Here is a 15634-nt window from a genome sequence, read left to right as displayed (position 1 = left end):
CCGTGGCCACCAGTCCACTCACACCACAGACTGACTCCCCTGTCATTACCTTCCATGACCACTAGTCCACTCACACCGTAGGGTGACTCCCCCTGTCATTACCTCCCGTGGCCACTAGTCTACTCACACTGTAGGCTGACTCCCCTGTCATTACCTCCCATGGCCACCAGTCCACTCACACCACAGACTGACTCCCCTGTCATTACCTTCCGTGGCCACTAGTCCACTCGCACTGCAGGCTGACTCCCCTGTCATTACCTCCTGTGGCCACTAGTCTATTCACACCGCAGGCTAACTCCCCTGTCATTACCTCTCGTGGCCACCAGTCCACTCACACCGCAGACTGACTCCCCTGTCATTACCTCCCGTGGCCACTAGTCCACTCACACCATAGGCTGACTCCCCTGTCATTACCTCCAGTGGCCACTAGTCCCCTTGCACTGCAGGCTGACTCCCCCTGTCATTACCTCCCGTGGCCACCAGTCAATTCGCACTGCCAGCTGACTCCCCTGTCATTATCTCCCGTGGCCACTAGTCCACTCACACCGCAGGCTGACTCCCCTGTCATTACCTCCCGTGGCCACTAGTCCACTCACACCGTAGGCTGACTCCCCTGTCATTACCTCCCGTGGCCACCAGTCCACTCGCACTGCAGGCTGACTCCCCTGTCATTATCTCCAGTGGCCACTAGTCCATTCACACCGTAGGCTGACTCCCCTGTCATTACCTCCCGTGGTCACCAGTCCATTCGCACTGCAGGCTGACTCCCCTGTCATTACCTCCAGTGGCCACTAGTCCACTCACAGCGCAGCCTGACTCCCCTGTCATTACCTCCCGTGGCCACGAGTCCACTCACACCGTAGGCTGACTCTACTGCCGTTACACATGCGAGGCTGAGCTGGGTACGACTCGCCCGCTCTCTGCTGTGGCATCTGTCATCATTCTCTCCGACCACTCCCGACGCTGGGCTCCATGCACCTCGCCAGGCAGAGAGAGTTCAAGTGGGGGCAGCCTTCCCCCCTCCCCTCCCCCCTCCCCTCTATGCCCACCTCCCCTCCCACATCTAACCCGCTGCAGCTATCATTGGGGTGATGCGCACAGATAGGAAGGTGAAATGAAATGCCAATCAACTCTGGATCGCTACATATACTGCACGGACACGCGATCACAATTAGAACACACGTTCTAAAGTTGCGTACTGTATCTTCAGTAACGGGAAGACAAAGGCGACCGGGCGTGGTGCTAGCCACACCAACGCACTCTCAACCAGTGATTTGAAACGGCATCTCGGGGCTGGCAAGGGTCACGTGTTACTCGTAGTAGATATATCGATTAATCAACAAATTGTACGTCATTATTAGATTAACCAATTTGTTGTACATCTGTGTTATATGATCTCCACCACCTTGTTCATGGTTTTATTTACGTTTTTAATCAATATATATTTGTGTTTGTGCGCAAAGTGTGCGCGTATGGGCGTAGTATCGTCCTCCGCGAGCAGTGAACCACCCTGTGTCGCAGGCCGTCATGGGGACGCTGCTGACTGAGGTCGTCTCAAAACAACTCCAATCCGCCCAGTGGCTCCCAATCCCGGATCCGTTCCCACATTGCGTTGCTCACCGCCTTCAAGATCCTGCATAGACCCACCCCTACCCCTCCCTCCCCTCCCTTCCCCTCGACGCACTCCCCTACCCCTCATCTCCCTCGCCTCCTCGCACTCTCCTACCTCTCCCCTCTCATCTTTCTCCCTTCCACGCACTCTCCTACCTCTTCCCTCTCATCTCACTCCACTCCACGCACTCTCATACCTCTCCCTCTCATCTCACTCCACTCCACGCACTCTCCTATCTCTCCCCTCTCATCTCACTCCCCTCCACGCACTCTCCTACCTCTCCCCTCTCATCTCCCTCCCCTCAACGCACTCTCCTACCTCTCCCCTCTCATCTCCCTCTGCACCCCTCCACGCACTCTCCTACCTCTCCCCTCTCATCTCACTCTACTCCCCTCCATGCACTCTCCTACCTCTCCCCTCTCATCTCACTCCACTCCACGCACTCTCCTGCCTTTCCTCTCTCATCTCACTCCACTCCCCTCCACGCACTCTCCTACCTCTCCCCTCTCATCTCACTCCCCTCCACGCACTCTCCTACCTCTCCCTCTCATTTCACTCTACTCCCCTCCACGCACTCTCCTACCTCTCCCCTCTCATCTCCCTCCACGCACTCTCCTACCTCTCCCCTCTCACTTCACTCCACTCCCCTCCACGCACTCTCCTACCTCTCCCCTCTCATCTCCCTCCCCTCCACGCACTCTCCTACCTCTCTCCTCTCATCTCCCTCCACGCACTCTCCTACCTCTCCCTCTCATCTCACTCCCTCCCCTCCACGCACTCTCCTACCTCTCATCTCCCTCGACTCCCCACCTCACAATCTCTGCTGCAGTAAACCGAGGCTCTCTACTGAAGCCCGCGGTCAACCTGGGCTCTAGGGGAGGTCTCTCATTCCCCTCGCCTGCTATTCAGGGGGTCGTGGGTTCGATCCCGACCCGAACGGCTGCTGTAACATTTGCAGTTTCCGGTGTCTCTATGCCCGTGGTGGCGTGGATTTTTGTCTCCCGGTCCGGGTTTTCCCCAGCACATTTAGACTCGACATCACGCGTGTTGAGTCCTTGGCTGCTCTAACACGTGCCACGTGATAGGCCAACTTCGTCGACAAAAAGCGACACGCAACTCAAGTGGGCCTCACCTGCATGGGTAAAATAAATAAATAAATTGTTTTTCATTTTAACTCCCTTCCCCCAGCCGCCCGTACTGTCGAGTTCCTGTCCAGGTTCAGGCTAAGACCTTCCCTCCCCTCAACCCCCACGAAGATGAACCCCCCCCCCTCATCCCCCACGAAGATGCCCCCCCCCCTCATCCCCCACGAGATCCCCCACGGCGTCTCGGGGTCGCGATTCGGAAGCCGCGGTCGCAATTACCGAGCTGACCCCTTTAAAATGCAATTACTCCTTCAATCATTCGATTAACGATTCGATCAATCTTACCCTCGCCCAATTAAACATTGGATCGCTCCCCGTGAACGTGGGAGCGACGATGAGACGAGGTGGGGGCGCGGGGGAGAGTCTCCAGAGGAGAGCGGCAGCACGTCGATGTGTGTCTACGCTCACTTCCTATTCCTCATTCATCCATCACCACACATACTGCTGCACTCTCCCCCCCCGCTCTCTCCCCCCTCTCCCTCTACCCCCTCTCCCTCTACCCCCTCTCCCTCCGTCTCCCCCTCTAGGCCATGTGGGGGGGTCGGGGTTGGCTGAGGACAGCGGCGGGTTGGTGTGGTGCTCATGCTGCATTCACGTGTGTGTGTCTGTGTGTGTGTGGCTGTGTGTGTGTCTGTGTGTGTGTCTGTGTGTTTGTGTCTGTGTGTGTCGTCTGTGTGTCGTCTGTGTGTGTCTGTGTGTGTGTGTCTGTGTCGTCTGTGTGTGTGTGTCTGTATGTGTATATCGTCTGTGTGTGTATCGTCTGTGTGTGTCTGTATGTGTATGTCATCTGTGTGTGTGTGTGTCGTCTGTGTGTGTCTTTATGTGTATGTCATCTGTGTGTGTGTCGTCTGTGTGTATGTTGTCTGTGTGTGTGTCTGTGTGTGTGTCATCTGTGAGTGTATGTGTGTGTGTGTATGTGTGTGTGTGTCTGTGTGTGTCTGTGTGTGTGTGTCTGTGTGTCTGTGTGTGTGTCTGTGTGTGTGTCTGTGTGTGTCTGTGTGTGTGTGCCTGTGTGTTTGTCGTCTGTGAGTGTCTGTGTGTGTGTTGTGTGTGTTGTCTGTGTGTGTCTGTGTGTGTGTCTGTGTGTGTGTCGTCTGTGTGTGTGTCGGTGTGTGTGTCGTCTGTGTATGTGTGTCTGTGTGTGTGTCTGTGTGTCTGTGTGTGTCGTCTGTGTGTGTGTCGTCTGTGTGTGTATCGTCTGTGAGTGTCTGTGTGTGTTTGTGTGTACCTACGTGACTTTACCGAAAAAACCCAAAAATATGAATCCTTGCAGTCACGAAAGCTTCAAATCTAGAATGTGTGTGTGTTGTCTGTGTGTGTCTGTGTGTGTGTCTGTGTGTGTGTGTCGTCACTGCGGAGGAGATGCTGCCACTCCTTTGTCGGGAGCTGGACCGGTACCGCCTGGATCTTTGTGGCATTCAGGAGGTCCGGTGGACCGGTTCTGGCTCCTGCCACCATGAGGGGTGGACAGTCCTCTACTCGGGGCAGGAGACTGCCAAACAACAGGGTGTGGCTCTTCTTCTGAACAAAAGAATGAAGGGGGCGTGGGAGCGTGGCGGCGAGGTGTGGGAAGCTGTAAGCCCCAGGATACTTTGGGCTCGCCTTCCCATCAACCGGAGGCGAGGAGTGGTGGTCGTGGTTACTTATGCCCCCACCGAAGACGAACATCCGTGGAGGGATGCAGGCAAAGCCGATGAGTCAGACGCTTTCTATGACCTCCTGTCACAGGTGCTGGCTAAAGTGGCCACTCGGGACAGAGTCATCTTGTTGGGTGACTTCAATGCCCGAGTTGGTCATGATGCTGGCACCTGGTCTGGAGTGATTGGAAGGCATGGGCCAGATCAGCTCAATAACAACGGTAGGAGGCTGCTAGATTTTTGTGCAGCCCATGGGCTTGTAATTACCAACACGCTCTTCCGGCATCGGCGCATCCACACAACATCATGGATACATGCCGGGTCCAAGCAAGAACATCTGCTGGACTACATAGTGACGGACCAGCGGATGCGAGCTCATGTCCTTGACACCAGGACCTACCGTGGAGCTGATCTGCCCTCTGACCATCGACTAGTCATCTGTAAGATGCGCCTGCCATTCTTCCACTCCGGTGGTGGGTGTACACCCAGAATCCCATTCCAACCAAAGTGGCCTGGTCTCAGTTAGCTGATGAAAGTTGCAAGCGGAATTTCATCATCGCTTGCAGCTGGGGTTGGCATCGTCCCCCACTCCACCTGATGTCGAGGGTAAATGGGCGAGGTTTAAGACTGTGACTCATGCAGCTGCAATGGGCTGCTTTGGGTACGCGGTCCAGACCTCCCCAGAAACCCTGGCTGACAGAGGAGGTGTTCAGGTTAATTGAGAAAAAGCGACAGGCCCACTCTCATCGGCTACAGCATCCCACGTCAGAGAATGAGGAGGTTTACCGCAGCCTTCGCAAGGATGGGTGGTGGTCGCGGGTTGCTGAGGAGATGGAATCTGCCTCAGTGGCCCGCGATCACAAATCACTATTTAACTCCATCAAAATAGTAACCTGCAGCGCCACACCTATTACCATCATTAGGGGAAAAAACGGTGATCCAATCTCCGACCCCCAGGAACAGGTTTGCAGATTTGCTGAGCATTTCTGTGAGGTCCTGAGGGAGGGAAAATCTCTCAGCCAGGAAAACATCATAGCACAAAGTGGGGATAACCCTGCTGAGGCTGCGGTGCCTTAAATATTAGAGGAGGTCACCCCCTGTGAGTGGCTGGCTGAGGTGCCATCTGTTGAGGAAGTACTGAAGGCGATCCGGAGTCTGAGACCAGGAAAGGCACCGGGCAGAGATGATCTCCCAAGCAAAATGCTGAGGGAGGGTGGCGCGTGTGCACAGACTGCCCTATATGACATCATAACAACAGTCTGGACCACTGGACGGGTTCCGCAGGACTGGAAGGATGCCCTGGTGGTCCCCCTCTTTAAGAAGGGGGACCGCACAGACTGTAACAACTACAGGGGCATCTCACTCCTCAGTGTGCTGGGAAAGGTCCTGGCAAGGATTATTCAACATCGCCTTGCTAGGCACGCTGAGGAGAGGCTTGCGGAACCCCAATGCGGTTTCAGGAAAGGGCGGTCCTGTACAGATGCCATATTTTCTGTCCGTCTGCTACAGCAGAGGTGTAGGGAATTCCAACAAGACCTACATCTCTGCTTTATTGACCTGGTCAAGGCATCTGATACCATCAGTAGGCCTGGGCTCTGGGTTGTTCTTCATGCTTTCGGAGTCCCTGACCCTCTGCTCATGATCATTAAGGACCTTCATGATGGTGAGCGGGCCCGTGTAAAACTACGTGGCCGGGAGTCGGAGCCTTTCCCTGTACACCTTGGGGTGCGACAGGGATGTCCTCTGGCTCCCACATTATTTAACATCTATTTCGACTGCGTAGTTCGTGAAGCCTTCAATAGCTGTACCGGGGAAATTTCCATTTGGTACAGATATAATGGGAGGCTGATCGACGCCCGGGTGCGATCAAGGGATGGCTCCTTATTGGTCAACCACGTTATGTATGCCGATGATTTGGTAATAGCTGCTCATTCAGAAGAGGAGTTGGAGATGCTGCTGCTGAGACTGGAGCGTGCCACTAAGAGGTGGGGCCTTACCATCAGCCCCACCAAAACTAAGCACCTGCCTAGGTATTTTGTACCATCGGACACTCCACCCCCACAACTCCCAATCGGTGATGGAGCAGTTGTGAAGAGAGTGGAGAGTTTCCCATACCTGGGCAGTGTGCTTTGTACAAATACAAATACACAAACACAGACATAATTTCAACCGTGATGATGGGTACAAACTTAGTAATCACTGGAAAGATGTTATTAACCACGCAAAAAAGACTTAATTACACTTTTTGGACCATCTTATCTGACAGGCACTATTTTAATTTACTTCACCGAGTGTTAACATCCCCAGTGTTTAACAGTAATCTCTTCATTGTTCTTTGATCACCGCTCACCCTCCGTCCCGACACGTCTCCATTCATTGTGTTTAGCACTACGTGCAGTCTTTGATCACCGCTCACCCTCCGTCCCGACACGTTTCCATTCATTGTGTTGAGCACTACGTGATGTCTTTGATCACCGCTCACCCTCCGTCCCGACACGTCTCCATTCATTGTGTTGAACACTACGTGCAGTCTTTGATCACCGCTCCTCCTCCCTCCCGATACGTTTCCATTCATTGGCTACCACAGTCTGATAAGCTCTCCAACCCCCCCCCTCTCCACCTCCCTTCAACTTGCTTATAAGGGATTACATCTTGAATCATTGCTTCACTTGATGCAGCTAATTCGGCTGTGACGGTCCCACCTGATGACGGAGACTTGTGTTGCCTCCGAAACGTCGTGATTTTTATTTTTATTTTGTTTTATTTTACTTTCATTAATTTTAATGTTTTACCTACGTGACTTTACCGGAAAAAACCTAAGAACATGTTAAATTCAACATCGCTAAATTGACAGAGGCACGGGAGGCGGCCATGCAGAATTCGGAACTCCGCCAGAAGGCTAATGAGAGGCTCAGGCTGGGTCGGACGCATGTGCTTCAGTGGAAACCGGGTGACAAGGCGTGGTTGCACTGTCCCCAAGTACCACTGGCGACCTCGTCTAAGCTGGTGCGGCCGTGGCGGGGGCCCGTGGAAGTGGTGCAGGTTTTGCGGCCACAATGTGTGCGTGTCAAATGGGGGAAGCGTTGGTGGTTCGTGCACCCCTCCAGATTGAAACCGTTCGTTGCGGCCCATGTTCCTACTTCACACACGCGTGGCCAAACATGTGAGGGGTCCACCGACTCCCGGAGTCCGACTTCGCTGCTTTCGCCTGACTTGACACCGACTGTTCAACCTCCAGGTGCACCAGGAATGACGTGCTCACGACCGCCAACCCCTTCAGGGGGGGTCGGGGGTCGCTCAGCAGCGAAGCCAGACACTCTCACACCCGGACTGTTGACACCCGCCACTGGACAAGCCGGGGCTGCCCCTTGTGACGGGCCTGCCGCAAGAACGCGCGCCAAAACGCGCAGACTTTTGTGAGGTCGGCCGTTGGGGGGCCCTTGCGGGGGGGCGTCCTGGGTACTTGTATATACATGTTGGTTTTACGGGATGGGGTATTTATTCGGGGGGGGGGGGGGGGTGCGTCGGGTTGTTTTTGTTGTTGTTGTTATTGTTGTTATTGTTGAAAGTTTCGTGAGGCACACACGGATTTAGGGGGCATGCATCTTTAGTGTGATTTTGTTGCAGCCGGGACGGCTGCGGGCTGTTCAGGTGGGGGGTAATGTAGAGGTGTTACGGAGGGGGTGTTATAGAGTTGATACGGATGGGAAACAAACACACTGGGCGTGGCTATGTCTGTACGCGAGCAGGTGATACATCGACGTCTGCGCCGTTTAGCCTGGGGGGCTAATACGGCGCTGGGATCCCCCAGGGCCCCACCCCTCGGGGGGAATTGCTATATAAGGCGGTGAGCCAGAGGGCTCGGGGTTGAGTGTTCAGCTTTAACCAGAGAAGCAAGAAGACCTGCTAGATAGCCCCTGGGACTCCCTTGGATCGCTGTCCTTCTCAGGACCGACCAAGGCCAACCAGTGGCGTGGCCCCAAGAGCCCAGAGCCGATGCTCTTGTAAGAGCCGGTCTGGGAACTCAGGGTGCCGTAATCCCAGCTTAACCAGGGCTGGGTTAGCTAGCCTCCCCTAGCCCGATAGTGGAGGACCTAGGAATAGGCTAGCTGTGACATAGGTTGTCGATCTCCCAGTTAGACGGGTGGAGGGGCCGATACCCCTCAAAGTGTTGTATATCTCGGCCTGTAGATACAACTGTGTTTAATAAATAAGTGTGCCTCCGACTACGTCGTCCAAGCCTCCTTGAACCACACTACACTTGCCCCAATGGTATATTACAGGCTATATGGGGAACCTTGGTCTCTGCATTGTTGGGAGTGGGAGAGCGATAGTCACGTGGTGGTCGGCTCTCTGCACTACGAACCCGGCGACCTCGGTTCGATTTCCGCCCACGGCCAAGTCAGTCTCTTTCATAATAACGGTTTTTGGGTTAGATCGCGTTATTTATTAATGTGCCGTAACCCTTTACCACCCGATACGGCCAAAAAAATGTGTCACGTTAACAAAGAGACTAATAGTTGATTACTTTAGCCCACCGGTGTGTTTGAAGAGTGAATCCACAACATTTAGACGTGTCACTGGTAATTACATCCAGCATCTTCAGGCGAATTGCCAAAATAGTGAAGCCATCCACGTGCTTCCGGTCTTAAATAGTGCAGAATGACGTCATCATCGTTGAACCCCATCAGGTTTCGAGACAAGAAATTAAGAAGAATTCAAATAATTATAACCGCTGTGATAGCTACAGACTCAGCGCAGCCTGGAAGCGTTTTATTAAGTAATACACAACACATATTGCAATTCCTTATAGAGGATTCACATGCTAAGTGGATGATTACTGATCTATTACATAATTGCAATACCCCCCCACCTCCACCTCTGATCTCGAAACGTGATGGGGTTCAACAATGATGACGTCATCCTGCACTATTTAAGACGGGAAGCAGGTGGATGGCTTCACTATTCTGGCAAATCTCCCGAAGATGCTGGATGTAATTTCCAGCGAAACGTCGTACTACTCAAATTCTAAATGTTGTGGATTCACTCTTCAAACACACCGGTGGGCTGAAGTAGTGAACTATTTGTTTTTTTGTCAACGAGATACATTTTTTACTGATTGGCCGTGTCGGGTGGTGGAGGGTTGCAACACATTTTTAAATAACGCGATCAAACCCAAAACCCTTTATTATGAATAATACTGGTCGCGAAAGCCGACGTGTTAAGTCAGTCTCTGTGTCTGGTTTTGCATTTATCTGTGGGTCTCTGCGTGTGTATGTGTTGTGGGGAGCGGTGGTTAGAAACATTCAAGCTGACCTGCCTACCACCCATCCTTGGTTTAACCAGGTTAAATTGTGTCAGGTGCTCGCAAATTATCCGAAGATCTGTACACAGTCCCATCAGTCAGATCCTCTGGCAAGCGAGGCTGGGTCATGTAGCCCTAATACTCAGCCATCGTATGCCCAAGCAGCTTCTTGGCCGGATAGGGGGGGGGCTAAACGGACTTGCCAAGAGATAGAGAAGAGATGGAGGTGATGCGGTACAGGAGGACGTATAGCTGATTGGACTTGCCGAAGACTGGTACCAGCGGTGTCAAGATCAGCCTCTCTGGAGAAGGTTCGTGAAGGACGCGACTGTTCAGTTGAAGGCGAGCCTTCGAGGCTTCACTTGGCCTCAAAGTGCACCTAGCCTGGCACAAGCGACGTGCTGACGTCACCGCCACGTTAGCGGCGAGCGGCGGTGGTTGTTTTTAACGCTCCACCAGACATCACCGGACGCAATCCGTGAAGAGTCGTCAAACATCCCGGCACGCGAATCGAGCTGTCGCCCGCGTCCTTGATTCATCTCAGCGAACACATCTTAGTGACGTCGTCGTCCACCTCGGTCCCTGTCTCTCGCCTGTCCGCGTCCCTCTGTCCGACCGTTTGTCTCTCCGTCTGTCACTCTCTATCTGTCCCACCGTGTCTGTCCGGGGGGAGCGGTGGCGCTGTGCTTAGCGCACTGTTTGTGCCGGCGTGTATTATCGCACAACGCCACGAACTTGGCAGCCCGAGTTCGATTCCCGCTCTCCCGGCCAACGTAAGAGACGAATATCTGAACCGGTGCTGGGCCTCCGTTAGGTCGACTTGGCCTTAAGCGAGTACCTAGTGCAATGAGTAAACAATGTTCTTCGTGGTTTAGTTTGTTGTCCTTCCCCCACAACTCCGACTCGCACGATTGTCTGTGTACGATGCGAAAGAAGTTCAACATACGTACAGCAGAAGTGGGGAGACAACGGCGGATGGACGTGGTGCTGGCCAGCCACACCCCTCATATGTCGTGCATATGAGTTTGTCTGTGTCTGTTTGAAACACAGTCAACCAGTGGGTTGTAAAACGCAGCACGTGCACCACACTTTACACCAGACGATTACCTGTTTCAACGACCACCACCACGTCGGGATTATGATAATGATCAAGGTAACGATGATGACGACGTGGACGCTGATGATTTTCTGATAATAGAGGTTGGAGTACTGCGCATAATCATGATTGTGATATCGTAGATGCACTTCATTATTGGAATCGTTCATTGATGGTGCAGATAATGATACAGAGGATGATACAGCAGGAAATGCCGTGGAATATGTATACTGCAGATGATGATGGATGTTATTAACACATTTTTTTTTATTTTACCAGGTAAGGCTCACTGACCTATAATAGCTATCACAAATGTCAGCAGGCGAATACTCTAAACGCATGATTTTGATTATAAATGTGGAGGGAAACACCGGAGGAACCGGAGAAAAATCCACGCGACCACGGGGAGAGAGACACGCAAACTCCAAATATACAGCAGCAGGCGTCAGGGTCGGGATCGAACCCACGACCTCCTGCATACCAGGCGAGGTAGTTAATATATCGCCACTGCGGCAGGTACCGATGATTAATCCACCTGATAATTTATATAACTATATGAATTGACCCAAACTGGGGTATTTAACTGGTACGTTTTTTTACATTATTTTTATTTAACCAGATGAGCATTTAAGAGGCAAGGATGAGTCTCAATCGCAAGAGTGGCCGTTTTATGTTCACAATGAAGACTATTCCCACATATTTAATAAACTATTATCATAACGATATCACAGAATAGTAAATATTCGTTTCCTCTTTCTCCTTGCTTGGAGTCAAACACGAGAATACATTGCCGCCTGCTGTTCAATAGGAGTACTACAGCTGTCTCTACTACACCTGCTGTCTCTACTACGCCTGTTGTCTCTATTACACCTGCTGTCTCTACTACAGCTGCTGTCTCTACTACGCCTGCTGTCTCTACTACACCTGCTGTCTCTACTACACCTGCTGTGTCTACTACACCTGCTGTCTCTACTACACCTGCTGTCTCTACTACACCTGCTGTGTCTACTACACCTGCTGTGTCTACTGCACCTGTTGTCTCTACTACAGCTGCTGTCTCTACTACAGCTGCTGTCTCTACTACGCCTGTTGTCTCTACTACACCTGCTGTCTACTACACCTGCTGTGTCTACTACAGCTGCTGTGTCTACTACAGCTGCTGTCTCTATTACACCTGCTGTCTCTACTACACCTGCTGTGTCTACTACACCTGCTGTGTCTGCTACACCTGGTGTCTCTACTACAGCTGCTGTCGCTACAACACCTACTGTCTCTACTACAGCTGCTGTGTCTACTGCGCCTGCTGCGTCTACAACACCTGCGGTGTCTACTACACCTGCTGTGTCTACTACACCTGCTGTGTCTACTACAACTGCTGTGTCTACTACACCGGCTGTGTCTACTACACCTGCTGTGTCTACACCTGCTGTCTACTACAGCTGCTGTCTCTACTACACCTGCTGTCTCTACTACACCTGCTGTCTCTACTACACCGGCTGTGTCTACTACACCGGCTGTGTCTACTACACCTGCTGTGTCTACTACACCTGCTGTGTCTACTACAGCTGCTGTCTCTACTACACCTGCTGTCTCTACTACACCTGCTGTGTCTACTACACCTGCTGTCTACTACACCTGCTGTGTGTACACCTGCTGTGTCTACTACAGCTGCTGTCTCTACTACACCTGCTGTCTCTACTACACCTGATGTGTCTACTACACCTGCTATGTCTACTATACCTGCTGTCTCTACTACACCTGCTGTCTCTACTACACCTGCTGTCTACTACACCTGCTGTGTCTACTACACCTGCTGTCTCTACTACACCTGCTGTGTCTACCACACCTGCTGTCTCTACTACACCTGCTGTGTCTACTACACCTGCTGTCTCTACTACACCTGATGTGTCGACTACACCTGCTGTCTCTACTACACCTGCTGTCTCTACTACACCTGCTGTCTCTACTTCACTGCCGGTGTCTACTACACCTGCTGTGTCTACTACACCTGCTGTTTCTACTACACCTGCTGTCTCTACTACACCTGCTGCCTCTACTACACCTGCTGTGTCTACTACAGTTGCTGTCTCTACTACACCTGCTGTGTCTGCTACACCTGCTGTCTCTACTACACATGCTGTCTCTACTACACCTGCTGTCTCTATTACACCTGCTGTCTCTACTACACCTGCTGTTTCTACTACACCTGCTGTCTCTACTACACATGCTGTCTCTACTACACCTGCTGTCTCTACTACAGTTGCTGTGTCTACTGCACCTGCTGCGTCTACTACACCTGCTGTCTCTACTACACCTGCTGTCTCTACTACACCTGCTGCGTCTACTACACCTGCTGTGTCTGCTACACGTGCTGTCTCTACTACACCTGCTGTGTCTACTACACCTGCTGTGTCTACTACACCTGCTGTTTCTACTACACCTGCTGTCTCTACTACACCTGCTGCCTCTACTACACCTGCTGTGTCTACTACAGTTGCTGTCTCTACTACAGCTGCTGTCTCTACTACACCTGCTGTGTCTATTACACCTGCTGTCTCTACTACACCTGCTGTCTACTACACCTGCTGTGTCTACTACAGCTGCTGTGTCTACTACAGCTGCTGTCTCTATTACACCTGCTGTCTCTACTACACCTGCTGTGTCTACTACACCTGCTGTGTCTGCTACACCTGTTGTCTCTACTACAGCTGCTGTCGCTACTACACCTACTGTCTCTACTACAGCTGCTGTGTCTACTGCACCTGCTGCGTCTACTACACCTGTGGTGTCTACTACACCTGCTGTGTCTACTACACCTGCTGTGTCTACTACACCGGCTGTGTCTACTACACCTGCTGTCTACTACACCTGCTGTGTCTACACCTGCTGTGTCTACTACAGCTGCTGTCTCTACTACACCTGCTGTCTCTACTACACCTGCTGTGTCTACTACACCTGCTGTCTCTACTACACCGGCTGTGTCTACTACACCGGCTGTGTCTACTACACCTGCTTTCTACTACACCTGCTGTGTCTACACCTGCTGTGTCTACTACAGCTGCTGTCTTTACTACACCTGCTGTCTCTACTACACCTGCTGTCTCTACTACACCTGCTGTCTCTACTACACCTGATGTGTCTACTACACCTGCTATGTCTACTACACCTGCTGTCTCTACTACGCCTGTTGTCTCTATTACACCTGCTGTCTCTACTACAGCTGATGTCTCTACTACGCCTGCTGTCTCTACTACACCTGCTGTGTCTGCTACACCTGCTGTCTCTACTACACCTGCTGTCTCTACTACACCTGCTGTGTCTACTACACCTGCTGTGTCTACTGCACCTGTTGTCTCTACTACAGCTGCTGTCTCTACTACAGCTGCTGTCTCTACTACACCTGCTGTGTCTACTACACCTGCTGTCTCTACTACACCTGCTGTGTCTACTACACCTGCTGTGTCTACTGCACCTGTTGTCTCTACTACAGCTGCTGTCTCTACTACACCTGATGTGTCTACTACACCTGCTATGTCTACTACACCTGCTGTCTCTACTACGCCTGTTGTCTCTATTACACCTGCTGTCTCTACTACAGCTGATGTCTCTACTACGCCTGCTGTCTCTACTACACCTGCTGTGTCTGCTACACCTGCTGTCTCTACTACACCTGCTGTCTCTACTACACCTGCTGTGTCTACTACACCTGCTGTGTCTACTGCACCTGTTGTCTCTACTACAGCTGCTGTCTCTACTACAGCTGCTGTCTCTACTACACCTGTTGTCTCTACTACACCTGCTGTCTCTACTACACCTGCTGTGTCTACTACACCTGCTGTGTCTACTGCACCTGTTGTCTCTACTACAGCTGCTGTCTCTACTACAGCTGCTGTCTCTACTACACCTGCTGTGTCTGCTACACCTGTTGTCTCTACTACAGCTGCTGTGTCTACTACACCTGCTGTCTCTACTACACCTGCTGTCTACTACACCTGCTGTCTCTACTATAGCTGCTGTGTCTACTACACCTGCTGTGTCTACTAAACCTGCTGTCTCTATACACCTGCTGTGTCTACTACACCTGCTGTCTCTACTACAGCTGCTGCAGAGGTGGGACAAAGTCATTGTTATGCAAGTCCAAGTCGAGTCGCAAGTCATCAAATTCATGACTCGAGTCCAAGTCACATGACTCGAGTCCACACCTCTGAGCTGCTGTGTCTACTACACCTGCTGTCTCTATTACACCTGCTGTGTCTACTACACCTGTTGTCTCTACTACACCTGCTGTCTCTAATACACCTGCTGTGTCTACTACACCTGCTGTCTCTACTACACCTGCTGTCTCTACTACAGCTGCGGTCTCTACTACACCTGCTGTGTCTATTACACCTGCTGTCTCTACTACACCTGCTGTCTACTACACCTGCTGTGTCTACTACAGCTGCTGTGTCTACTACAGCCGCTGTCTCTATTACACCTGCTGTCTCTACTACACCTGCTGTGTCTACTACACCTGCTGTGTCTGCTACACCTGTTGTGTCTACTACACCGGCTGTGTCTACTACACCTGCTGTCTACTACACCTGCTGTGTCTACACCTGCTGTCTACTACAGCTGCTGTCTTTACTACACCTGCTGTCTCTACTACACCTGCTGTGTCTACTACACCTGCTGTCTACTACACCTGCTGTGTCTACTACAGCTGCTGTGTCTACTGCACCTGCTGCGTCTACTACACCTGCTGTGTCTACTACACCTGCTGTGTCTACTACACCTGCTGTGTCTACTACACCGGCTGTGTCTACTACACCTGCTGTCTACTACACCTGCTGTGTCTAC

Source organism: Lampetra fluviatilis, chromosome 13, assembly GCF_964198595.1.
Source record: "Lampetra fluviatilis chromosome 13, kcLamFluv1.1, whole genome shotgun sequence".
Taxonomy (NCBI): Eukaryota; Metazoa; Chordata; class Hyperoartia; order Petromyzontiformes; family Petromyzontidae; genus Lampetra; species Lampetra fluviatilis.
Note: the sequence above shows the minus strand (reverse complement) of the source record.